General features: G+C 37.8%; 1 protein-coding gene and 1 non-coding gene across 2 annotated transcripts in view; both read right to left on the minus strand.

Moving 5' to 3' along the window:
• Window positions 1-27839, minus strand: part of yata (N-terminal kinase-like protein yata) — an 882319-nt gene that overhangs the window by 813578 nt on the left and 40902 nt on the right. The gene's annotated exons all lie outside the window — the stretch shown is intronic.
• On the minus strand, window positions 8773-8849 carry TRNAL-CAA (transfer RNA leucine (anticodon CAA)). Its single transcript has one exon. It is a non-coding gene; the product is annotated as a tRNA-Leu (tRNA).

Genomic DNA, 27839 nt, shown 5'->3' on the forward strand with positions numbered 1-27839 from the left:
ATTATATTCAGTTTGGTGTGGTATATTGATGTAGTGGACATCTAAGTTTGGTGATGCCGTGTTCTGCTATCAGTGTGCGTGTGACAGGTAACGTATGGCCATTATTGTGCTGAGATAATATTTGAAATTTTTTGGTGTCCGTTTGTTTATTTTGGTCATTCTCTTCGCCCCGGGCTTATTTTTCTGGTGTATTTGCTGTTATTTTCTATGCTATGCCCTTATGTGTGTGCCGTTTTCCCTTGTAATTTGGTATATTTGTCTCTTATTTCGTGATGTATTGTGTGCTCATATTCATGTTTCGGTTTCTCTCCTTGGGCAATTGTATGCTCTTGTTGCGTGTTTTGGCTATCATGTGCCCGTAATTTGACCTAACGCTGCACTTACTCTTGTCTCTATAATTTTCTTTAAAATTCTATTAACATTATTATTATTATTATTATTATTATTATTATTATTATTATTATTATTATTATTATTATTATTATTATTATTATTATTATTATTATAGTTTTATAAGATGGTTAATACTTTCATTTCTAAGGGAATATTTTATTTGAATGTGGTCAGGCTATTTCCTTTCCCCTTTGGGGGCTTTTAAAATGATAATACTATATTGTTGGTGTAATATCGCATTAATGTTATCTCACTTTCAACAATACAAGTAACGTCTGTAAGTCGAGGGTTGGACAGCCCTGGAGTGAAGGATATGGTGCCTAATCTTATCTTTGGTTTGGGAATTGTTGTCTTTATCTTTTCGTGCTTGACAGTTAAGTAATTTTATTATCGGCGAGAGAATGAGTATTGTCTCTGCCGCGATGACTGTATCGTGTGTTCTGCCCCGTGAATACTACTATGAATCTATTTTCTTCTGATACTGTTGGTTTGCTTTTGTGTTTTGGGTTATATGAAGTGATCTGCTCGTGCTATTTTAGAGATGTTTCTGTGGCGTAATTATTGGGCTGGTTATCCGTGGTGTTGAGATTGTAAATTATTTTGATCTTGGGCAAATTTTTTTTTTTTAATCGCGGTGCGAGTTTGTTGTTGCGACATTATGTCAGTAATTGTGGGCTGATTTATTGGTCATGTACGGTGGTGTGTCCTTCATGTCTGGATTTGTGGTGGCCCATTTACTTCGACTGGGTGCTGTCAGAGTCCTCGATTTGCAAAACTTTTTCTTCCTTTTCTAGCTTAAAAGTTAATGTTTCATTTAATTTTAATAGTCTCCAAAAATGTGCTTACCAGGGTAATTATATAGTTCTACTGATGCATCAGTGTATGGCCCCTATATGTGTATATATTTTTTGGGGGGAAAAGTATGGTACCTTTATTTGACAATGAATTGTTTTTCCTTATTTTCTCTGAGTCATTTATTTACTAAATTTTCTTTTTACTCTTTAATGTTATCGTAATTGATTGTTTATCTATTCGTTTCAAGTTATTTAAATTTTATTTAAAGCCTTTGAGTGGTAGTGTTGAAATATTTATTTATTATATTATACTTTAAATTTTGAAAACCTTGGTGTCATTTTCTTGGATCCCATCCTCTCTCCGTTATTTGGGTAGGTCCCAGCTCCCCTTCCCTGTTTCCTCTATTCTGTATCCTTGATGTGTTTATCTTGGTTATCTGGTATTTTTGCTCTTTTGATATTTATCTTGTTTGTGCACGCCCCTATGACAAACGTCATTTATTTCGCTAAATTGTATGGAGTGTTGCATGCCTGACGGTACTTTAAAGTACCATCTCATATTTCATAGCTTTGGAATTATTCCGCAAATCCTACCCTTGTATTTTCCTCATAGTACTTTCAAGTAACTAATTCCTGAAACAGAGATATTTCATTTTTGACGTTGGTATTGATGAAAAACGTGGGAGATTGTTTTATTCTTAGGAGTGTAGTCATAGTGTTACCAATGTAAACAAATGACATTTTGATTGATTATTTCTTAGCTCCTATTGTTACATTCGACCTGCAAGTGATCTTAGTACATGTAAGTATGCTTCTGTAATGCAATAAAATACTCAAATTGATGACATTTGCAATTGGTGTGGATATATAGCTAGAAAATGGCGAGGTACTTAGAAGTACCATCAGGCCATATGGAGGGTCTCATGTTAGTCATATCCAAAACTGAAAGTAATGCTTTCCTTTGATGGACATCAGTGTTTTTCTATGGAAAGACAGTAAAGGTGTGTAATTAGCATCTAATTTCCATGGAACAGAAACCACAACTGTTTCTAGTTACTGTTGATTGCCAGGTTGTTGTGCAAGACAACAATGCACACATGGGTGGAGTGGACCATGCTGACAGACTTCGAGGCGTATATGGTTAAGACCGTCGATCCAAAAATGGTGCCATAGATTATGATGAGATGATTGAGAATGATTGAGATAGCATTTGTCAATGCCTACATCATATACTGTAATCTGCATGAAAAAGTCCCTCTAATGGCATTCCGGCGTAATGTGGCCCTAGGACTGCTGGACCAGAAAGAAATTCTTCTTCCAGGAAAACTTTCACATGATATGAGGTCACCAAAGTCACCAGAGCAAACTTGTCTACCAAAAAGGAGGAAAACAGAATATTCCATGCCCAGAGATGTCAGAGTAAGTAATCGTGGAAATCATTTTGTTGTTTTTGTAAAAAACCGTGGTCGATGTGAGGTGTGTTCAAGAAAGAAGGTGCAGTCAAGACCGCATTCAATGTTTACTACATGTAGTGTTTTTCTCTGCTGCAATGAAAAAAAAACTGCTTTGCAAAGTATCATAATGTGTCAGCTGTATAGGATGTATGCAAGATGTTCTACATATGAACAATGATATTAGGAAACTTCACTCTTATTACACATATTTGCTTTAAATTTTGCTTTTACATTTTTGTAATAGTTTTAGGTATGAAAAACATGTTCTACTAATATTTTGTGACAATAAATGTGATATAATTCCAAAATGTGAACATTCTTATCTACCCAAATCTGAAGACTCCTATATGCCTGATGGTACTTAAAAGTACCAGGCCCCAAAAACATACAAATAATTTAAATTATGATTTGAAGGTATTAGCATTTACTATTTGAACATATTCCATTAGAATAAGGTGAAAAATCAAGTATACTTATTATTTTTCACTATTCAGGCAACAAAGGGTTAAATGTGAGACATGTTTCGCCTCTTACTGTGAGGCATCTTCAGTCACTATCAAAATCTTATTATTTTTGTCAGGCAACAGGTTGAAATTATCTTAAAATGTGTTTGATAATGATTGTAGGTGAGATAAAAATGTTTAAAGTTATTGTAAAAAATGTTCATGAATAACTAAAAATCTAATATAATGATAAACTCATGTGTAATTCACTTGATGAATAGGACGTCATTTGATGGTACAGTAGCAAGAAGATGGCTTGAAGCCTTAGTCAATACCAGATATCCAACACATAGTGGAAAGCATATAAAAAAACATTACAGTGAAGATATACAATACATTCAAATGATATTTTAAAAACTAGTAGATTCCTAGGTAGTACACTTAAAGAATGGAGGTGTCATAATTATGAATGTTCTTCAACCACAATACAATATATTCTGAAAATAATAAATACTCTGGCTCCGTTATCTATAGATTAAAATGTAATGAATGCCTCAGCTCATACATCGGACAACAGGTAGAAGCTTCATAACTAGGTACACCGAGCATTTCAATGCTCAGAAAGACAATAAAAACGCACCAATGAGCAATCACATGAAAGAAACTGGGCACAACTTTACCACAATTGAAAAGGGCCTTTAAATTTTAAAAAGACTAAAACAAGGTAGACTCATGACCGAATTCGAAAATTTATACATATTTCTGGATCAAAAATTCAATACTAATAAGAATTTAAATGATCCAATAGACAATAGAAGCCCTTTATATGATCAAATAGTAACATTAATGTCAAGGCGGAAACCAAAATTATAATGTCCAGTATACAATCTGTCATTGTCATATTATGGGTAAATTATTTATTTAGTGTTTTATAACTACCATATTTACCCACTTAATTTCCCCTCACGTTATTTTCCCACGCTTAATATTAAAACATTTTTGGGGGAAAATAAACATTTGCATAATTTTCTCACCATGATAGTGAAGGTTTTCCTTCATAAATGTGTTTTTTATTATTTACTTTGCAAAATCTGTGATTGCGGAAATATCTATTGTTTCAACGGCTGGTAAGCAACTGAGAAGCAAAAGCGACAACACTGTAGCAATGGAATTGCTTGGCAAGGAATGTATAGTGTTGGTGTATGCACATACCTGTATCATTAATATGATGGTAGTAACCATATGGGTGTCTGCCTCCGTAGCGTAATGGTTAGTGTTATTAGCTGCCATCCTCGGGAGCCTGGTTTCGGTTCCCAGTACTGCCAGAAATTTAAGAATGGCAGGAGGGCTTGTATGTGGTTAAAATGGTACATGCAGTTCACCTCCACTGGTGGGGTGTGCCTGAAAAGAGCTGCACCACCTCAGGATGAGGACACGAGTTTACTTTACCATGTGGGTGATGCAGACCTGCTCTATAACATACAACAGTCTCTGTGCTAATTAGTTTTACATAGGCAAGTGAATGGTGGCTAGCGATGGGTAAGAAAAATGGAAGTTTCAATGTACAGATTAAATTAACAAACAATCAATCAATCAATCAATCAATACTGATCTGCATTTAGGGCAGTTGCCCAGGTGGCAGATTCCCTATCTGTTGCTTTCCTAGCCTTTTCCTAAATGATTTCAAGGAAATTGGAAAATAATCATTTGCTGAAAATAACAGTAATCATCTGCAACGTGCAAGTTTTGTGTACCATGACATGTATGCTACTAAGCATAAACAAAAATAACAACTGCAGTGTGCCAAGAAGACAGCCTTATCATAGCAGAGATCAAAATCAGGCCAGTACCCACAAATTAAAGAAGAATTGTTAAAATATGTAACTGGATTAAGAAATGACGGCTGTTCAGTTTCACACAAAATTGCTACAGTTAAGATGCTGGAGATCGCAAAGAAAAACAAAATAGGAATCTAGAACTTTAAAGGAAGCAAAAGTTGGCTGTGTAGATATATGAAGAGGAAAAGCTGTTCTCGTCGATGGTGGTCATCTCAGTGCCAGCGACTGCCAAAGGAACTTACCAAAAAAGTGGTGAAATTTCATGAGTATTTTAGATTCAATATTAAACTCCCATTTTTTAGGTTAAAACTTGCTTAAAAAAGGCAGGAAAATTATGCAGATAAATACTATAATAGCTAGTGAATTAGAACTACCAGCTAGCAGATGCATTTTCCTTAGCAGGAGATGGAAAGAGCTTGCGTTTGGTTATGAAGTACAGAATTCATCCTTCACCAAGACAAATCCTGATTCCTAAACACTTTGCCAAAAATTAATCCTCCCATTACCAGTTTATCCCAAAAGCTAGTCAACTATTTTCAAGGCATTTTTTCCCAATGAAACGTTTGTCCAAAATCATTTCAGGAAATTAATATATTTTATTCCAAATCAAGCAACATACATCATAGGGAGAAAATATGTCCTGGTGTTCTTATGTAATCAAATAGCCTGTTCTTCTTTTTGTAAACAGAGTAGGTTGAAGTTACCAACCTTGTTCTTTCCTGCATTCTTATCCATTCATTTTTAGGCTTTGCTTTTATTGCTTGGTCAAGCGACAGCTGCAAAGCAGCCATTTCCATGTCCCTTTGTTCCTTCTGGAAAACTAACTGAGCTGAATATAGCGAGGGGTGGTATATCCCCATGACTGACTGGAAACTGTCATGCCACCCCTCACTGGCATTCATCGAACACCGTAGATCAGTAGGTATTCCATTTTTCAGCGGTACCATGGTGACACTGGCTGTTTTGTATGTTTTGCGAATGTATTCTGCTATTTTGGTTACATTTTGTGGAAAATGTTCTAATAGTCTGAAAAAACATTGGTGTATATCTTCAACTGGAATGATGGCAAGAGACAGAAACATGTGTACTGCCTGTTTTATGGACCTGTGGCATTATCTTTGTAAACCACAACTTAGGATTTTGCAGTACATTGGCTGACATAAATGGAAAAAGCAACACAAAGTATATGATTCAGGGAAGGTCCTCAATATAGCGTTAACTAAAGCCACTTCAAAACTGGACATTTTTCTTACAAGGAAACATCGGCAATGGTTAAATCGTCGATCGCGATGAAACTTGGAAAACACATTCAGGTACACGTAAAAGCGATGTCGGCATCAATTTTGGGTGCCAACATTCATTAGGGCGTTAACTACGGGGCCTAAAAGTTGCGACATTTAAAATTCTGCGCGATCAGCGATGAATACCTGCTGGCCAATGCTAAGCCTGCACACTGCGTGCTTGGAGACACGCCTCTGCATCTCCCCCCCTCCACGCTCCAATTAGTTCGCCACCGCACGTTTCCCTTCCCCCTCACCAGCCCGTTTTCTTAGCTGTCGAAGAGAACCGGTGCTACACTTTGGGTAATCTATCTGCCTTCCTCATCTCTCTCCTTTGTAATTTCCACATTGTATTTAGTTAGTTTACGTTTTCTGAAATGTTTATGAAAACGTTTGCACCTGGCGAGTTGGCCATGCGGTTAGAGGCGCACGACTGTGAGATTGCATTCGGGAGATTGTGGGTTCAAATCCCACTGTCGGCAGCCCTGAAGATGGTTTTGTGCGGTTTCCCATTTTCACACCAGGAAAATGCTGGGGTTGTACCTTAATTAAGGCCACGGCCACTTCCTTCCGACTCCTAGGCCATTCCTATCCCATCGCCGCCATAAAACCTATCTGTGTCGGTGCGACGTTAAGCAATTAGCAAAAAAAATGGCGCCTGTTGTTAATTGTGTTTATTTTCGGTTTTCTTTTCACTATTTTTTAATGTTTCGAATAGACCAAAGATTGTTTTTGTGTACTATCAGTTACTGGCGGGGAGTTTGCCCGATGTAATGTAGGCCTATACGGAGTAATTTATTGTGTTGCCTTGTAATTGTTTGTTGTTGTACCAGTTCGTACAATAGCCATTTAACTTTTTGCGTATATAACTGCCATTATACCCAGAAGACTGTAGTGTGATACTTTAATATCGGTACTTGTTGAATACATAGACCTTCGTCAGCTATAACGGAAAAATACCGGTAAAGTAAGACTACAGGTCTGCCTGTGATTACTGTATATCTACTGCATATATAAATGCACATCTTTTTTTATTTTTCAAGGCTTTTCTTATTACGTCAAACTTTACTACATTCCATGTCATACTCATATCAAAGTTGCCTATGCATTAAATGTATTTATATTCGACAACCATTGCTGCAATTGAAATGTGTTGTGCCTGTCACTGCAAAACATAAATAAATCGTTCAGTACAAGCACAAATAACAATATTCTACCTATAGGCCTATTTCTTATACCAGAGTACGCAATATGGAAAATACCAGTAGTTTCAAACTCGGAGTTTATAATTGTTGTTGTTGTCGTGTGCGATGTTGTTTCGTTATGACAACTGATAGCGTACACAAAATGGGTGGGGGTGGGAAAGGGGACATAAAATGAAGATCTGGACCTATAACCAGGTTTTGATATCCCGAGGTACCGAATCTCATTACATTCAATGAGATCCTCTACCCGGGCACGTCATTTCTTTACATAAAAAGGTATTTAACGTTGTTTAAAGGCGGGAGATTTATTTAGTGGTGGACGATTTAATTTAATTAATTCCATATGTATGTCAAATCTAAAGGACACTACTGACAGCTTTAAGGCGTTTTAGAAGTAAATAATAATTTAAGCGTAGGTAGGACGCAGTTCCCCATCCCACATTTGACCACACCCAGTGGTAGTTAACTCGGAGTTGTACCCACGAATGTGACAACTCACCAGAATTAGCAGGAATGAAAATGTGACATTTGAATAAAATACGGGTATATTAGTGTGTATATTAGTCGAAACCGGTCCTACATCTGACAATAAAATAGTATTTCTTTCATTTATGACTTATATTAGTGTAGGTTATTTATTATCATTATGTGTGAAATGGAACGTTATTTAAAGGGTTTCAATAATTACAGAACGAAAAGAAGCAAAGTATAGAGCGGGTCCCGTTGAACAGCTTAGCAGCCAGCAAGCGCGGGGAAAAGGGAAACGTGCAGTGGCGAACCAATTGGAGCGTGGAGGGGAGGAGGTGCAGAGGCGTGTCTCCAAGCACGCAGTGCGCAGGCTTAGCATTGGCCAGCAGGTATTCATCGCTGATCGCGCGGAATTTGAAATGTCGCAACTTTTAGGCCCCGTAGTTAACGCCCTAATGAATGTTGGCACCTAAAATTGATGCCGACATTGTTTTTACGTGTTTCTCAATGTGTTTTCCAAGTTTCTTTGCGATCGGCGACTTGACCATTGTCGATGTTCCCTTGTTAGTGGTGGTGTACACTGTATTTGTAGCTGTTCTGCTTTATCTTTGAGTGTCTGCAAAATATGAACACTGAGATTTTCAGTCTTTGCAGGAGGGTGGAAATAAAAAGGAATGTCTTTCTGCTCATTGTTGGATGTTGTAACAGTCCCTAAAACTGTGAAAATCTGTGCGAATAGGTTTGGAGAGCACTTGAATGTCCCACTGACATACCATGTCTCTGAATATTGAAATTTCACGACCGCATTGTAATCGAAACAGACTTTCAACGTATTAGGTCGTGTTACGTACATGTAGTACGTGTTGAACAGATGTTAAGTACAGAATAAAAATGGCCAGCCGGACACCAGTGGGATCCGAACCCACAACCTCCCGATTTTGCGTCGGTTGCTCTACCAACTGAGCTATGGTGGCCTAGGCCATCTTTGTTCTGTTTGAAAGGATCTGAGCTACAGGTCTGGCACTGCTGCTAGCACACTGTAGAGTGCGTTTTAAGTCGCCCGTTGTGGGGCATGTCAATGCGGTCGTGAAAATTCAATATTCATTGACGTGCCCCACAACGGGCGACTTAAAACGCACTCTACAGTGTGCTAGCAGCAGTGCCAGACCTGTAGCTCAGATCCTTTCAAACAGAACAAAGATGGCCTAGGCCACCATAGCTCAATTGGTAGAGCAACCGACGCGAAATCGGGAGGTTGTGGGTACGGATCCCACTGGTGTCCGGCTGGCTATTTTTGTTCTCTACTTAACATCTGTTCAACACGTACTACATGTACGTAACACGACCTAATACGTTGAAAGTCTGTTTCGATTACAATGCGGTCTTGAAAATTCAATATTCATTGACATGCCCCACAACGGGAAACTTAAAACGCACTCTACAGTGTGCTAGCAGCAGTGCCAGACCTGTAGCTCAGATTCTTTCAAACAGAACAAAGATGGCCTAGGCCACCATAGCTCAATTGGTAGAGCAACCGACGCAAAAACAGGAGGTTGTGGGTTCGGATCCCACTGGTGTCCGGCTGGCCATTTTTGTTCTGTACTTAACATCTGTTCAACACGTACTACATGTACGTAACACGACCTAATACGTTGAAAGCCTGTTTCGATACCATGTCTCTGATTTTATGAACTCCAAATTTCCCCTTGTGCCTAAATCTTCTTGCACATCTTCTTAGTCATAATTATCATAAAGCAGAACTGATCCCCATTTAATGTTAGTATGTAACATTCTGGAATAGCTTGCATCTCATTGATAGATGTTGATCTCTCAACTGATTTCTCATGCATTCCTGCCTTACTGCGCAATAGCTGGGAAGGGGTTTCTGGATGATCAGATGCAATTTTTTTTCATTCTGTTAACCACCATCTCGGCCTGAACTTTTCCCGATTAGGTGCATGTGAATCCTGTCCATCCTTCAGTACAGTGGTGGTATTCCGAATGCTTCTTGTACTTACAATAGCTTTACACTAGTGATGGGCAGTCTGAGACGAGGTCTCGAGATTTCTCGGGATTTCTCAAGACTAGCGCAGGCATTACTTCTCGCGAAAAATTTCGAGAAATCTCGAGAGCGTTGTCCCCACAATGTGCGGTGAGCAGCGTGTCGTAGGCCTGCAGGTAGTCGGAGCTGAATGTTGTTTGTTCCGAATATGCGAATAGCCAACCATGGGCCTTCTCATTTTCATAAATACGTGTCAACAAGCGACTAGGGCGTTTAGAGTGTTTGCACCTTAAGCATCAAAGAGACTTAGTGCATCTATTACTGCACCTGTATTTGCACTCTAATACTATTATGTTGCTACTCAATAAAGATCCATTAGCATCTTAAAATGCTCAGTTTGTGTGCCACTTTTTGCACTGCTGTCATTAAATTCCCAAAAGAAGCAGGAATTGGCATAGGTGTGTGTTTGTATTTGGCTTTTGTGGAGTATTTTTTGAAAATATTAGTCTAAACATTGATTCTGCAGAGCATATGACAATGAGGAAGCTATTTCACTAAATATTGATCTAATCACAGATAACCTGTTACAGATAGCATTGTTTGAAATTTTTTTCCAAACTGGAATATGTGCCAATCTGATTCACATCCACATTTCAGTACTGTACCAATAGTCACAATTCTGAGCTTATGAGTTGTATCCTGAACAGCTTAACTACAAAGCCTTCCAAAATATTCTCAGGTGTATTTGTGCCTTATCTCATGAGGAAGTTCATGTAACTGCATTACACTGTGCCTCATTTATCATAGACTGCTTGTTCAATGGGTTAGCAATGGAAAACTTTTTCCAACACATATCAAGAACCTGATTTAAGCTTTATCTGTATGGAATATTTTTTAGTGAGAATTGCATTTTGAGAAAACCTCAGAGGTTTCTGACAAGATTATGTCATACTAGTCATGTGCAGGAAATACTTCATTAAGTCAAGATTGCCTAGGACAATTATGGTACTTTTCAGTGAAACATGCATTTGGGGCATTACAGTATTGGCTATAATGTAATTTACTTATTGTATCTTTCAATATTAATGTTAACGAGCTGTTTTTACTAAGCATTATGTATATTTAATAGAAAAAGGCATTGAGGAAGTTGTTTGTGGATACTTTCTCATATTCTGAACACCAGTGTGTTTAATTCCATTCAGACCAGTATACACTGACTGACAGAGCAAATGCAACACAAAGAAGGAGTGGTCAGAACTTTATGCCAATTGCAGGGTAGACTGACATCACTGAGGTATGCTCATGATGTGAAATGCGCCGCTGTGCTGCGCACGTAGCGAACGATAAATGGGACACGGCGTTGGCGAATGGCCCACTTCGTACCGTGATTTCTCAGCCGACAGTCATTGTAGAACGTGTTGTCGTGTGCCACAGGACACGTGTATAGCTAAGAATGCCAGGCCGCCGTCAACGGAGGCATTTCCAGCAGACAGACGACTTTACGAGGGGTATGGTGATCGGGCTGAGAAGGGCAGGTTGGTCGCTTCGTCAAATCGCAGCCGATACCCATAGGGATGTGTCCACGGTGCAGCGCCTGTGGCGAAGATGGTTGGCGCAGGGACATGTGGCACGTGCAAGGAGCCCGAGTGACGTCAGCACACGAGGATCGGCGCATCCGCCGCCAAGCGGTGGCAGCCCCGCACGCCACGTCAACCGCCATTCTTCAGCATGTGCAAGACACCCTGGCTGTTCCAATATCGACCAGAACAATTTCCCGTCGATTGGTTGAAGGAGGCCTGCACTCCCGGCGACCGCTCAGAAGACTACCATTGACTCCACAGCATAGACGTGCACGCCTGACATGGTGCCGGGCTAGAGCGACTTGGATGAGGGAATGGCGGAACGTCGTGTTCTCCGATGAGTCACGCTTCTGTTCTGTCAGTGATAGTCACCGCAGACGAGTGTGGCGTCGGCGTGGAGAAAGGTCAAATCCGGCAGTAACTGTGGAGCGCCCTACCGCTAGACAACGCAGCATCATGGTTTGGGGCGCTATTGCGTATGATTCCATGTCACCTCTAGTGCGTATTCAAGGCACGTTAAATGCCCACCGCTACATGCAGCATGTGCTGCGGCCGGTGGCACTCCCGTACCTTCAGGGGCTGCCCAATGCTCTGTTTCAGCAGGATAATGCCCGCCCACACACTGCTCGCATCTCCCAACAGGCTCTACGAGGTGTACAGATGCTTCCGTGGCCAGCGTACTCTCCGGATCTCTCACCAATCGAACACGTGTGGGATCTCATTGGACGCCGTTTGCAAACTCTGCCCCAACCTCGTACGGACGACCAACTGTGGCAAATGGTTGACAGAGAATGGAGAACCATCCCTCAGGACACCATCCGCACTCTTACTGACTCTGTACCTCGATGTGTTTCTGCGTGCATCGCCGCTCGCGGTGGTCCTACATCCTACTGAGTCGATGCCGTGCGCATTGTGTAACCTGCATATCGGTTTGAAATAAACATCAATTATTCGTCCCTGCCGTCTCTGTTTTGTCCCCAACTTTCATCCCTTTCGAACCACTCCTTCTTGGTGTTGCATTTGCTCTGTCAGTCAGTGTATTTTGTAAAATATCAATGCTGAGTTTTGAAAGAAAATGCTCACATAAAGTAGTTAACTTGAATAGATTGAAGTGATAGGTACACAATATGCACACCTTTCCAGAATGTAATTGTATTTTTGATTGGGCTTTTGTAAGTGGTTAAATGCAAATGAGTATCACTTATCCAACTTGAGAGGCAGAAAGGGAGATTGGTGTGTATAATTATTAGTCTATTGAACTGTTGTTTTAGGGAATTCAGGAAATGTATGAGACTGATACTTTCACTATTATATTTATATAAGCAATATTGTGTGGGGGAGAAAATGTTCATATGTATGTGTCCTCAATTCCCTGTGAGGTGGAAGTTGATTGAAAAAAGGAATGTGCAAATTGCCTGTTGATTGGAAATAATTGTTACTTTCCATGTGCACCTTATAGTTCATCCATTCATATGAAAGAATTAATTTGGATATGGAATCTATGTTTTATTTTCCTCTTACTATCTTCAGTGAAGATAATAATGCTGATTTAAAAATAGTAACATTATTCAATAAAGTAAACTTTCAGGACAAACATTTTTTTAATATTTTCAAAACGGTATCAATAAACACTCCTTCCACGTCAACAAATACATCACACACCCCTTCCCCTCCCAACTTACGTAATTCCCCTCCAAGTGCCAATCTTAAGCCATTAAATGCTCCACGCCCCCCCGCTTCCCCCACTACACACAACTCTCTCCCGTTCGCCAATCACAAACCTACAATTCCGCCCCCTTCAACCCATCCCCCTCCGCCCGGACGGTATACATACAACACAAGGAGTAAAAACGTTAGTGATCACTGGTATCCTGATAACGCTTCACACAAGTCAAACGGGCCAACAACGCCATAGGTAAGCACCAACATCTTCTCTCCAACAACACTTTGACAAAACATTCCCAAGTTTTTTCTTTTCATTCTCATCAAAATTACCTACAGTTTTTTCTTCATTTCAGAACCAACCACAACAATAATTCAACAGCCCCATCAAACTTCCACAATATCTTCAATAACATAAATTTTCCACTATCAATGTTTTGAATAAAAAAATATTGTCATCAGATGAAGAAAACAACAGCCATTCAACCTTCGTGTCAAAATCATACCAACGTAAAGAATAACAGCTCATCATCATCTCTACAAACTTACCTGGATGTCTTAAAATAAATTTAAGCTAACTACAAACTTCGTGTCTACACAATCTCACCGATCAAATCTATATACAACCTATGAACTGTTGACCATTAAACCTCACGGACAAATATATGCTAACGTTAAATAATATTGGCCCAGCAAAATTGGAATGTTTTTCCTTTACATTTTATATTCAACAATGTAATTTATTTCATGTTTATTCATTTTATATTAGCATGTTATTTTACTTATACTTCAAACATTGACTACGGCTTTAAGCCATCAACTGTCACTCATAATTATATGACACCTCCATTCTTTAAGTGTACTACCTAAGAATCTACTAGTTTTTTAAATATCATTTGAATGTATTGTATATCCTCACTGTAATGTTTTTTTATATGCTTTCCACTATGTGTTGGATATCTGGTATTGACTAAGGCTTCAAGCCATCTTCTTGCTACTGTACCATCAAATGACGTCCTATTCATCAAGTGAATTACACATGAGTTTATCATTATATTAGATTTTTAGTTATTCATGAACATTTTTACAATAACTGTAAATTTTTTATCTCACCTACAATCATTATCAAACACATTTTAGGATAATTTTAACTTGTTGCCTGACAAAAATAATAAGGTTTTGATAGTGACTGAAGATGCCTCACAATAAGAGGCGAAACATGTCTCACATGTAAAAAATGTTTTAACTTAAATGCCAACATCTTGTATTGTATTGAATAGGTGGAAATAAATATTAAATATTTTCCTATATACATTTTGACACTTTAAATACGGAAGGAAAATGAATTTCATCACATACCACTTAGTCGAGCAGCTCGTCACCCTTCTCCAAAGTCTTCCCAGCCCAAACTTTGCAACATTTTTGGAACGCTACTCTTCTGTCGGAAATCACGCAAAACAAATCGAGCTGCTTTTCTTTGGATTTTTTCCAGTTCCTGCATCAAGTAATCCTGGTGAGGGTCCCATACACTGGAACCATACTCTAGTTGGGGTCTCACCAAGACAAACATGCTCTCTCCTTCACATCCTTACTATAAACCCTAAATACCCTCATAACCATGTACAGAGATCTGTACCCTCTATTTACAATCATATTTATGTGATTACCCCTTGAAGATCTTCCCTTATATTAATACCTAGGTATTTACAATGATCCCCAAAGGGAACCTTCACCCCATCAACACAGTAATTAAAACTGAGGGAACTTTTCCTATTTGTGAAACTCACAACCTGACTTTTAACCCCGTTTATCATCATACCATTGCCTGCTGTCCATCTCACAATATTATCGAGGTCACGTTGCAGTTGCTCACAAACTTGTAACTTATTTATTACTCTGTACAGAATAACATCATCTGCGAAAAGCCTAATCTCTGATTCCACTTCTTTACACATATCATTGATATATATATATATATATATATATATTGTGACATTTTAGGTCTACTGTGATCGGCCGTGAATTTTATAAGACCGCACTGTACCCCAGGTGTCTCGCGCGGAGTGTCGACAGGGAAATGCAAAGGGATGATTTTTTTTTGTTTATCTTTTGTGTAACATGCTGAGGAGTGAAAGACAACATTATTACCACAAGAGAAGACGAGAACATTTTTTGATACAGCTGAACCTTTCACCCCCGACAAGTATTACATTTAAAATCTATCGTCATATTACCACGTCAGATCCGACATCCTAATAGTCACTCTCTAACAAGTATGCATAAAAAACCGTGATACCACACTTCAGGAAGGCACGAATAGTAATAATTGAAAATGAAGTTAATTATGGAATTAATTATATAATTATTTAACAAGAAATTAACCGACATCTCAATTACACGCCGAGGAATTCAGGACGTCAATTGAATCATGAGGTGTGACGTCAGAGCTCGGAACATAGGTGGCGAGCTGGTACTAGGATATTCTCATTCATTCTCTCACGTTTGTTTTCGCTCTTGTTCTCTGCTGGCTACGTGGTTGCTCGGGAAGTTACTACATAGGAAAGTCACCTACAGGCCTGGACACAGCTGTTATTCGCTCTACGAGGGGAGCAGTATTATTTCAGCGCAGCTTTAACAGATCATTTCAACATCTTAACAGACGTCAATAGTGTTAGAAAAGAAGGCACGTATCATCCTTTGCTAATTGTGAAACCACGAGTTTGATGCATTTGTGTTAATATTTTTGTGTGAAAGTTTCAGTGTACTGCAAGTAATACGAGTTCGATACCGGCCAAGGAAATGGAGGCGTGCAGTGTGAAGTTTGTGTGCCTTGGAGACATCACTTGGATCATGATGCAGCACTAAAACTCAGAACCGATGCCAATGGCGTCCTAATGCCTTGAATCCTGCCTAGAAGAACACCATGGTCATCAAGACATCCAAGTTAAGTCGACATTTCATTTATACTGGGTATTATCTGTTCTATGTAGCTGTAATATGTAGTTAACTTTCTTCTTGAAGGGATTAATTATACAGTAGTTCGAGTAGCTTTTTAGCATCTTTACCATGTTATTTTCTTGCATTATTTGACGTTGGATTTGCAGTCTCACTTACTATGTGATTTTAAGGTGCATGATGACAGGGTGTCAACATCATCGGCCATGCGGGTTTCAAATAGTTATGTCATCGGACATGTATCTGATTTAAATATCAGCCATCGACTAACCTTTAAGGAATTTTACATTTCTATTCGATTACTATGATACTGAGGATTGTGTACGCGTGATATTTTCATTCTTCAAAATGTATTTCTCTTATATTTTGCCCAAAAGTGTTTGCTATATTTTACACGAGGCAACAGGCTCATCTGACATATTAACGCTGTGCTAACGATACGGATAGCTTTCTTTGAATCCAATTTCATACTTTTTAAGGAAGGATAGTGTCTTATTATTATATTTATATGTGGTTCAAGTCATTTATGTGGATTTTCCCGTAATATTGCCATGTGGTGAATTATGGCATTAATTATGCTGATTTTATGTGCTATTCGAAGGTGAATCTTCACGTCTCTATGGATAGAGGCACATTTAATATATTTTTGCGATGTTGCGTGCATTGATGAACGGAGATTTTGGAATAATTTATCGTCATTTGACATATGTGCGAGTTGTTGTTTGTGAGAAAATTATAGGCGATAGCGTCTTCATTCAATATTGAAGCACGAGGTAAACCACATGTCTTCCTTCAAAATAAAATTGAGTGTATGAGATAGTTATTTGTCATACTGGATGAGCATCATCACCAATAATATTAAATCGAAGTTGTATAATGCTATTCACTTCCTCAATATATGCTAAATGTTGGTAACGTCCCGAGTTCGATACCGATTGGCGATATTTTTTCAGTCATCATTACCTAGATTGTTTGTACCAGGTGGATTAGTTACAGGTGCGGATCATTATTTACAGGAGTCTGCCGTTCCCAGTAGATGAATGGACAACGTGTGGACAGGTGTATATTTGTAAATAATACTCTTAGTTGTAGTTTGTTGCAATTGTTTTTCCTTGGTGGATGATGGTAATGGGAGATCATTTCGTGCATTTTAACGTTGTTATTCCACAGGTTGTGTGATTTAATTTATTGTGCAATATCGATTTATGTGTGTAACCATCGTTGTTCCGAATTTCGGCGTTGTGTCAGGATTATGACACATGGTTAAGGATTTAATTTTAATTTTTTTCTTTCTCTCATTTTCTTGCCTACTTTGCCACGTAATATCACGTGTATTATGTTACACCGAGCAGATAATCATTGAAAAGTCGATTTAAATTGGAAAAGTAATTAAATTAAAAAGTGAAATTAAGCGACAAAAGTAATTTGTTAAAACTTTTTTTTTTTTTTTGTATTTTCATTTTTTTTTAGTCATATAACTTTAATATTTAAAATCTTGTTCCAGATTTTCCGGCATGAATTGACATGCGTGCGAGCATCATTTTCTAGAAAAATCAGATAACATTCAAAGTAATATTCGGAAAAATGTGACATGGACAAAACAATTTTGTCAGAATGAAATAGAATTCATTAACATGTACCATCCCATTTGTTTCAATTTTTGGATGTACAGCAAGAGTTGATATAAAATTAAAATTTTAGCGATCATTTCACATAATCATCATTCTGAGAAGGAAGGAATTATTATTATTTTTGGAATAAATCATCCACCATTTATTTGGATTTCGATGGTTCATTATTTACGAATATCTGCCCATCTCCTTGATCCACACCATTTTTCTTATGGAACATGTCAATCCCTTACTGAGCACCCCTGAGAGGGTCGCGTGCCTCCAAATGCTAGTCGTGGCTTAAACGGGCAGAAAATATATATATAAGAAAACATAAAGGTCCAATAATACTGCCTTGTGGAATTCCCCTCTTAATTATTACAGGGACAGATAAAGCTTAACCTACTCTAATTCTCTGAGTTTTATTTTCTAGAAACAGAGCCACCCATTCAGTCACTCTTTTGTCAAGTCCAATTGCACTCATTTTTGCCAGCAGTCTCCCATGAACTACCCTATGAAATGCCTTAGACAGGTCAATCACGATACAGTCCAATTGACCTCCTGATTCCAGGATATCTGCTATATCTTGCTGGAATCCTACAAGTTGGGCTTCAGTGGAATAACCTTTCCTAAACACAAACTGCCTTCTATCAAACCAAAAATGTCTTATATAATCAGAAAGAATGCGTTCCCAAAGCTTACATACAATGCATGTCAAACTGACTGGCCTGTAATTTTCAGCTTTATGTTTATCACCCTTTCATTTATATACAGGGGCTGCTATAGCAACTCTCCGTTCATTTGGTAAAGTTCCCTCATGCGAACAATAATCAAATAAGTACTTCAGATATGGCACTATATCCCAACCCATTGTCTTTAGTATATCCCCTGAAACCTTATCAATTCCAGCTGCTTTTCTCCTTTTCAACTTTTGTATCTTACGGTAAATGTCATTGCAGTCATAGGTAAATTTTAATACTTCTTTAGTATTAGTCACCTCCTCTATCTGGACATTATTCTTGTAACCAACAATCTTTACATACTGCTGACTGAATACTTCTGCCTTTTGAAGATCCTCGCATACACACTCCCCTTGTTCATTAATGATTCCTGGAATGTCCTTCTTGGAACCTGTTTCTGCCTTAAAGTACCTATACATACTCTTCCATTTTTCACTAAAATTGGTATGGCCACCAATTATGCTTGCCATCATGTTATCCTTAGCTGACTTCTTTGCTAGATTCAATTTCCTAGTAAGTTCCTTCAATTTCTCCTTACTTCCACAGCCATTTCAAACTCTATTTCTTTCCAACCTGCACCTCCTTCTTAGTCTCTTTACTCCCCTGTTATAATATAGTGGATCTTTTCCATTCCTTACCACCTTTAAAGGTACAAACCTATTTTCACATTCCTCAACAATTGCTTTAAAGCCATCCCAGAGTCTGTTTACATTTTTATTTAACGTTTTCCACTGATCAAATTACAGAAATTAATCAAACGAAAGCCTGGACAGACTGGAAAAGTATGCCTTCTGAAGTCAGCTATAAAACCTTTTCTGACCTTCACTAACAAAATAAACAGCTTCTAAAACAGGATTACCAGGACTATACAAACTCTGCCTGCCTAGAATGAAAAGTAATAGCAAGATATTCTGGTCTCTGATAAACAACAGGTAAAATACAAAGCGTGTGCCAGATACAGTGACTTGGGGTGATAATTTAGCCACTGATAGAAATAGACCAGAAAATTTCAACAATTAATTTGCATCTAATTTTGCTGCACCTGTTCAGTTCCCAGATTTTTCTGAGTATGATTCTGTTCCTTCTCATAGTCTCAGTAATCTCTCCACCTCTGCATCAGAAGTCTATTTTTACTTTCCTCCCTGCCAGAAAATAAACCTACTGGTCAAGATGGCCTCAGTCCTGTCTTACTTAAGCACACTGCTACGACTCTTGCCCATCCCATTGCTGTTATTACTTAACCCTTGCTTCTTAGCTGGCTACTTTCCTGACGACTGGAAATCTGCTGACATTCCTCCGGTTTTCAAGAGCGGAAAGAGGTCCGATGTCAGAAACTTTCGCCTAACTTCTATATTAGCCACCCTGTCGCTCATCTGTGAAAAGAATATCCACGAGTGTCTCCATTACTTTTCTTTAGATATTTTTTAGATATTTAATTGCTTCCACCATCTAGTACAGAAAATGTACACTAGATATTGTCAGTACTAATACAAAAAATCTATAGACAATATCTTAGCCATAATGCCTGAGTCATTAGAAAAATTATTTTAGCTACCTATATTGGGTCAGTTTTTGAAATACCTCATTCTAGATACTCTTCTACACTATAAAATGCCTTTTTCCTTCAAAATTGTTACAGTACCCTGTTAAATGCACTATTGTCTAGTGTTCGAATAGGTAGTGGAAGCTTATTGTACATCTTAAGCTGTTGATAACAGTGGCTGTTTGTGCTTTTACTAAGCCTGGAGTAAAGAGTATCCAGATCATTCTTGTATCTTGTGTCATGCATGCGAACCATAGATCTTTATTTTAAATTCAGAAAGATTATATTTGCATGATATTATCCTCATTTTTCCGTATTGAAATTCAGTTAAAGTAGAACAATAAAAGTTTGATTTCCACCTATTCAATACTTTACAAGCAATTATAAAATTAGGATCTCATCCTTATTTTATTACTAAATTGTTAAAAACATAGGACATGTTTCGTTCAATTATTGACCATCTTCAGCTACATACATTTTTAACAAGGGCAAAATTGGTAATACTATTTTAATAACCTGCAACTATTGTTTACTGCTAACAGATTTAATCATAATAACTATTAAAATACTTTTGAATATAAAACATTATATATTACGTCGTCATTGTTAAAACAATATTAGGCTACTACTTGTAGTGTTTGATATTTTAAAAATCTTGTTCTAAATTTGAATACAATGTCACAAGTTAGTCAGATATAAATACATTTACAATCTGTTGAAGTTGTTGATTATCTTAAAACTATCAGTTGGATACACATTAAAATCTTTTTGCTACTATTGGCGCGAGCATTACTACATTTTGTACTTTATGAATACAAAATCTTGGTGCTCTCTCAAAACAGTTGAGTTTGGTTGTGACTAATAATCTTTTCATCCATAAATTAACAAAGTGAAGCACACTGTTGATTATTATTTATTAATTTGTCGTATTTCAAATCTTTAACGTCCAATTGTTCAAATTCACGACTTGCTTTTAAACTTTACCGGTATGGAGCAATTCTTCAAAACTTTATCATGAACTCTGTCAAATGGTGACAGTCCAGTTATGATGATGTAGATACACCCAAAATCACAGAAACAAGCCGCTTTTTTAGTCTGGTATACAGAGCCTTCAAAATGCAACTTTCTGATAATAGTCTAAAGAAAGAAATTCAATTTATAAAAGACTTAGCTTCAGTCAACGGTTATAAAATAGATGTCGTCAACAAAATCATTAACAGAGTGAAATCGAAACTAGCTACTAACCTTATTCCGATCAAAAATGAAAAACCAAAATTCGCAACATTTACATTCACCAACCCAGTAGTATACCATATCACGAATCCGATCAAAAAACGGCAAATCAATATTGCATTTAGAACACAAAATACAAATAGAAATATATTTTTCAACCACAATAGTGTAAATTCACACAACAGGAAATACCAAAGTTCAGGAATCTATAAACTAATTTGCTCAGAATGTGGTTTCTCTTATGTTGGCCAAACTGGCAGAAGTTTTATAACTAGATATTTGGAACATGTAAATGCAGCTAAACATAACAAATTTTCCGCGATGAGTAATCATATGCAAGAAAAAGGACACCATTTTACCACAATAGAAAAGGATTTTAAAATAATCAGAAAGGTCGATAAAGGAAAATTAATGAATGAGCTGGAGAACATACATATTTACCTAGACAAATATTTCAATAATGATAAAAACCTGAATGATGAAATAGAAATCAAAAACCCATTAATAGAACAAATTCCGAAGTTAATACAAACATTCAAACTCAATAATACAAAACTGACAAACAATTTCATCCTGAATAACAATAACAGTCAATCTACGAATATACAAACACCCCTCCACACAAATTCTGAACATTCCCCTCCAAGAATCACGTCATTCGCTAGAACGCCGCCCTCTGTTACCTCCCCTCCCAATACCCTGCAGATACGGAGACACACATACAACACGAGGAGCACAAGTAGTCGTCAAACAGTTGAGTGCACAAATGTAAATACAGGCAGAAGTAGAAAGGGTAAGTGCTGATCCTTCAACATTAGCTTCTTCAACTTTTAATACCATTTAACATTATTTAACAAAATTATTTTCCTGTTACAGAGATGTCAACAAACTTACTTTCATAAAATTCGAGTAAGTTACTAATTACTTATCATCATAACTGGACTGTCACCATTTGACAGAGTTCATGATAAAGTTTTGAAGAATTGCTCCATACCGGTAAAGTTTAAAAGCAAGTCGTGAATTTGAACAATTGGACGTTAAAGATTTGAAATACGACAAATTAATAAATAATAATCAACAGTGTGCTTCACTTTGTTAATTTATGGATGAAAAGATTATTAGTCACAACCAAACTCAACTGTTTTGAGAGAGCACCAAGATTTTGTATTCATAAAGTACAAGATGTAGTAATGCTCGCGCCAATAGTAGCAAAAAGATTTTAATGTGTATCCAACTGATAGTTTTAAGATAATCAACAACTTCAACAGATTGTAAATGTATTTATATCTGACTAACTTGTGACATTGTATTCAAATTTAGAACAAGATTTTTAAAATATCAAACACTACAAGTAGTAATATTGTTTTAACAATGATGACATAATATATAATGTTTTATATTCAACAGTATTTTAATAGTTATTATGATTAAATCTGTTAGCAGTAAACAATAGCTGCAGGTTATTAGAATAGTATTACCAATTCTGACCTTGTTAAAAATGTATGTGCTGGGCTGAGTGGCTCAGACGGTTAAGGCGCTGGCCTTCTAACCCCAACTTGGCAGGTTCGATCCTGGCTCAGTCCAGTGGTATTTGAAGGTGCTCAAATACGACAGCCCCGTGTCGGTAGATTTACTGGCACGTAAAAGAACTCCTGCGGGACTAAATTCCGGCACCTCAGCGTCTCCGAAGACCTTAAAAAGTAGTTAGTGGGACGTAAAACAAATAACATTATTATTAAAAATGTATGTATCTGAAGATGTTCAATAATTGAACGAAACATGTCCTTTTTAATAATTTAGTAATAAAATAAGGATGAGATCCTAATTTTATAATTGCTTGTAAAGTATTGAATAGGTGGAAATCAAACTTTTATTGTTCTACTTTAAGATTATCTTTCACATGCATTATATTTGTAAGAATATATAAACAGGGAACTGTCATAATTTTTAGGCACACAAAGGAAGGTTTACAGGAGTCTTTAAATTTTAATCCAGCAATTAGACAGACTGTCTTTTTCTGCCAAATAAATACATTATTTGATGTAGGACAATTGCCCCATATCCTGATCCCATACAGTATATGAGGGTGAAAGAAAGCACGATAGGATGCAAGTAGCATATCCCGACTGATGTAGGTTTTCAATTTCCGAAACAGATACCACACCATGGCTAATCTCTTACAGAGTTCTGATGTATGTATTTCCCAGGTAAGTCTTGCATCTACATGTAGGCCTAATAATTTAACAGAATTGTGGCAGCCATTATTTACAGTGTGATCCAAGGTAAATAGGATATTTTCTGTTTCAGTGACATTAATAGTTAATTTATTGTGATGAAACCAGTTTTCAGCACTTTTTACAGATGTATTGACTTGGTTTTGTAGTGTTGTGATATCAACATTACTATTTAGGAAAATTGTATCATCAGCATATAGATCTGATGTGCAGGGAACATTACATGCTAGGTCATTGATACCGACCAAAAACAGGAAAGGTCCCAAAACATACCAGATTTTTTGTCATTACCACCATCTCTTTCCTTTGAAGAAGATAGGATGCCATTAATTTCAGTTCATGACCCCTTACTCCATAATAACTGGGCTTATGAATTAAGATTTCATGCGAGACACAATCAAAAGCTTTTGTCAGGTCAATTAATGTAGCACCTGTGACTGTTTTATTCTCAAAATTATTTAATATGTCTTTGATGACACATTCAACTGCTTTTATCATTGAATGACCCTTTCTAAATCCAAACTGTTTGTTGTAAAGCAAATTATTTTTGAAAAAGTACTCGTCGAGTTGTATAAATATACAGGATTCAATAATTTTGCTCAGAATGGGTACTATTGTTATAGGGCGGTAATTTGATGGGCACATTCTATCCCCGTTTTTAAAGATAGGTATCACTTTAGACGCCTTTAAACACTCGGGAAACACACATTGTCTAAGCATTAAATTTATTAAAAATGTCAATGGCATAAATATCATGTCAATAACTGCTTTGATTGTATTTTTGGAGAAACCATAAATGTCTTGGGTACTAGATGAATTCAAATTTGTGGCAATACTTCTGACTGTTTGCAGATTTACTTCCACCCACCTAAGATCATTACTCAATACATTTGAGGGAAGATCAAAGTTATGCAACCAGTCTAAGAAATTATACACAGACGATTTAGGGAACAATATAACATCAAAAATAAGATTGTATGCAGATGACATAATTGTTTATAGGGAAATAAATAACACTGAGGATTGTTCAGAACTACCACGGGACCTTGACAGTATCAAATAATGGGTTGAAGAAAATAATATGAAGGTAAATGGCAGCAAATCAACTGTTCCAACATTTACAAACAGGAGCTTTAAAACTGAATTTTAATATACTTTGGATGAGGTAATTATCCCAAAAGATGGCAAGTGCAAATACTTAGGTGTGAGATTTGAAAGTAATTTGCACTGGAGAGGTCATACTGATGATATTCTTGGGAAAGCATACAGACTGTTACATGTAATAATGAGGCTACTTAAAGGATGTAACACCGAGCTCAATAGCTGCAGTCGCTTAAGTGCGGCCAGTATCCAGTATTCGGGAGATAGTAGTTTCGAACCCCACTGTCGGCAGCCCTGAAAATGGTTTTCCGTGGCTTCCCATTTTCACACCAGGCAAATGCTGGGGCTGTACCTTAATTAAGGCCACGGCCGCTTCCTTCCCACTCCTAGCCCTTCCCTGTCCAATCGTCGTCATAAGACCTATCTGTGTCAGTGCAACGTAAAGCAACTAGCAAAAAAAAAAGAAAAAAAAAGGATGTAACAAAGAATTAAAAGAGAAAAGTTACTTAAATATGGTTCGTCCATTACTGGAATATGCAAACAGTGTTTGGGATCCTCACTAGGAATACCTAATAAAAGAAACAGATGGCATGCAGAAGAAGGCAGCAAGATTTGTAACAGGTGATTTCAGCAGAAAAAGTAGTGTATCAGAAATGTTAGCGAAACTTGGGTAGGAAACTTTAAGTAAGAGAAGGGAGAAAACTAGACTTATAGGATTATATAGAGCCTACACAGGAGAGGAAGCATGGGGAGAAATCTGTGAGTCTTCAGTTGAAAAATAATTAAATTGGCAGGACTGACCATAAGTATAAAATTAGAATGGATTTTAGCAGAAGCAAATGGAGTAAATTTTCATTCAATGGGAAGGGCATGAGGGAGTGAAACAGTTTACCAGGGGTAGTGTTTAATCCTTTTCCAAAATCTGTACAGATATTCAAGAAGAGAATAAACAGAAACAGAGAAAAGAAATGAAATGAAATGTTAGAGGGCATTTGACCAGTGCAGGTTATTGTAAATAAAAAAAATTTGTGAATAAATTAATTCTATCCCCTGGTCTAAGGAGACTGGACAGCAGAAGTAGGGGACTGCCAGTAGGGGTGAAGTACAGTCGGGACTTCGAGGGCCCTGGGACTGATACGATAGCTGTGATGGCCCTTCAGGAACTCTGAAAAGGGGTGGCAAAATAGGCTCTGGTTAAGATGCAGCAGGTTGTTATGATACTTAGGTTCCAAAATAGGTTAAATAAATAAATAAATGAATAAATAAGTACATGCAACACAAATTTTAATCTTATAGCAGTTGTATAGTATTACCCTACGGCACTACAGCCCTTGAAGGACCTTGGCCTACTAAGTGACCGCTGCTCAGCCCGAAGGCCTGCAGATTACGAGCTGTAGTGTGGTCAGTACGATGAATCCTCTCGGCAGTTATTCTTAGCTTTCTAGACCGGGGCCGCTATCTCACCATCAGATAGCTCCTAAATTCTAATCATGTAGGCTGAGTGGACCTCGAACCAGCCCTCAGGTTCAGATAAAATTCCCTGACCTGGCCAGGAATTGAACCCGGGGCCCACGGGTAAGACGCAGTCACGCTACCCCTACACAACGGGGCTGGCCAGTTGTATAGTATTATTTGAAGTAATTCCACATATGTATATGAGTTGACTATGTTTGTAAGTACAGGAGATATCATCATCTTCATTTCCCGTTTCCAGCTTCCCTGGTCGGGTTGTGAATCAAGGACCTCCATTGCTGCCTGTCTCTCCACCACTCTTCTCCTTTTTTTAAGTACATCTTCTGGTTTTCCTCCCCTCTTCTCTAAGCACTCCCACAGTAAATCTGTCCACCTCTTTCGGGGTCTTCCTCGTGGTATCTTTTCTCTTAACTTCTCTGAGTCTGTGTCGGTGCGACGTAAAGCCCCTAGCAAAAAAAAAAAAAAAAAAAAAAAAAAAAAAAAAAAAAAAAAAACTTCTCTGAAAAAGCTCTTTTTGGCACTCTCTCTTCTCCCATTCTCATCATATGCAAATACCACTTTAGCTTTGTTGTTTCTATCCTGTCTTGAAATTTCATGATTCCTGTCCTTTTCCTTCACTTCTAATTCTATCCTTTCTGTTCTTGCCCTCGATACCTCTTAGGAATTTCATCTCCGCTGCCTGTATTCTACTCTTCTCTCGTTTTGTTGTAGTCCACGAACCAGCTGCATAGGTTAGTATGGGTTCATAATAAGTTGAATATAATACTTTCCTTACATTTCTTCGGGACATCTTGGTTCCACAAAATACCCCTTACACTGTGGTAGAAGCTGTTTGCTTGTTGTTCATTAGTCCAGCCCAGGGTCACACACGCTTAACTACTGTCGTTTGTTTACTCGCTCGTGGTCTACTCGGAAAGGATGTTCTCCAGCAGTGCTCAGTGCTGCCAACCTCTGTACTTAGGAAGTATGCTTGCTTCGATAGCTGGTGGTGGTGATTATTAGATTCTTGCCGTGGACAAGAACATTGGTCTGGATGGTTAGGATTCTTGCCGTGGACAGAATACCAATGGTCTGGATGGTTAGAAGCCACGAAGCGGCCCCACGTTCCTTGTTTTGTGAGGAAACACGACTGGTCTGGACAGAAGACGATTGGTCTAGACGGTTAGGATTCTTGCCGTAGACAAGACCATTGGTCCAGACGGTTAGGATTCTTGCCAGGAAAAGACCATAGGTCTGGACGGTTAGAAGCTGCGAAACAGCCGTAGGCCTCTAGTTTCGTGAGGAAACATGATTAGTCTGGTATACTGTTTTCGTCACATGTTACATTTACTTGCACTTTTATTGTGCTGCAGTTGGTAACGCATTATGATTAAGTTTCTTCACGGGAAGGAGATCACATGCCACTTTACATTGGTCAATAGGAATACAACAAGCTACTTGAGAAATGAAAATGGCGTGTAATAATTTTAATTAGGTTATAAAAGTAAATGTACTTCTTGGGGCGGGATGATGGGTTCCTGGAGATCGTAATGAACACATCTCTCCTCTCAGACTCTCTCCTAGTAAGATTGCATTAATATCCACGTACTTATAACATTACAAATACAGTGCCGCCCCCCCCCCCCGGGCTGGATTAATACCGCTTGCTGTATTCCTTTCCCCAATTTCCTTGGTTATCTTTTCCATCTTCTGTGATCACACGTCCCAAGCACTTGAAACTTTTAACAACTTCCAGAATTTTAACATTCAGTTTTATCTTTCCTCTTCCTTCGTTTCTTCCTTCCCCTTGTCATCACTATTATTTTACTTCTCTCTGTGCTTAGTTTCATCC

Source organism: Anabrus simplex, chromosome 2 (genome assembly GCF_040414725.1).
Source record: "Anabrus simplex isolate iqAnaSimp1 chromosome 2, ASM4041472v1, whole genome shotgun sequence".
Taxonomy (NCBI): Eukaryota; Metazoa; Arthropoda; class Insecta; order Orthoptera; family Tettigoniidae; genus Anabrus; species Anabrus simplex.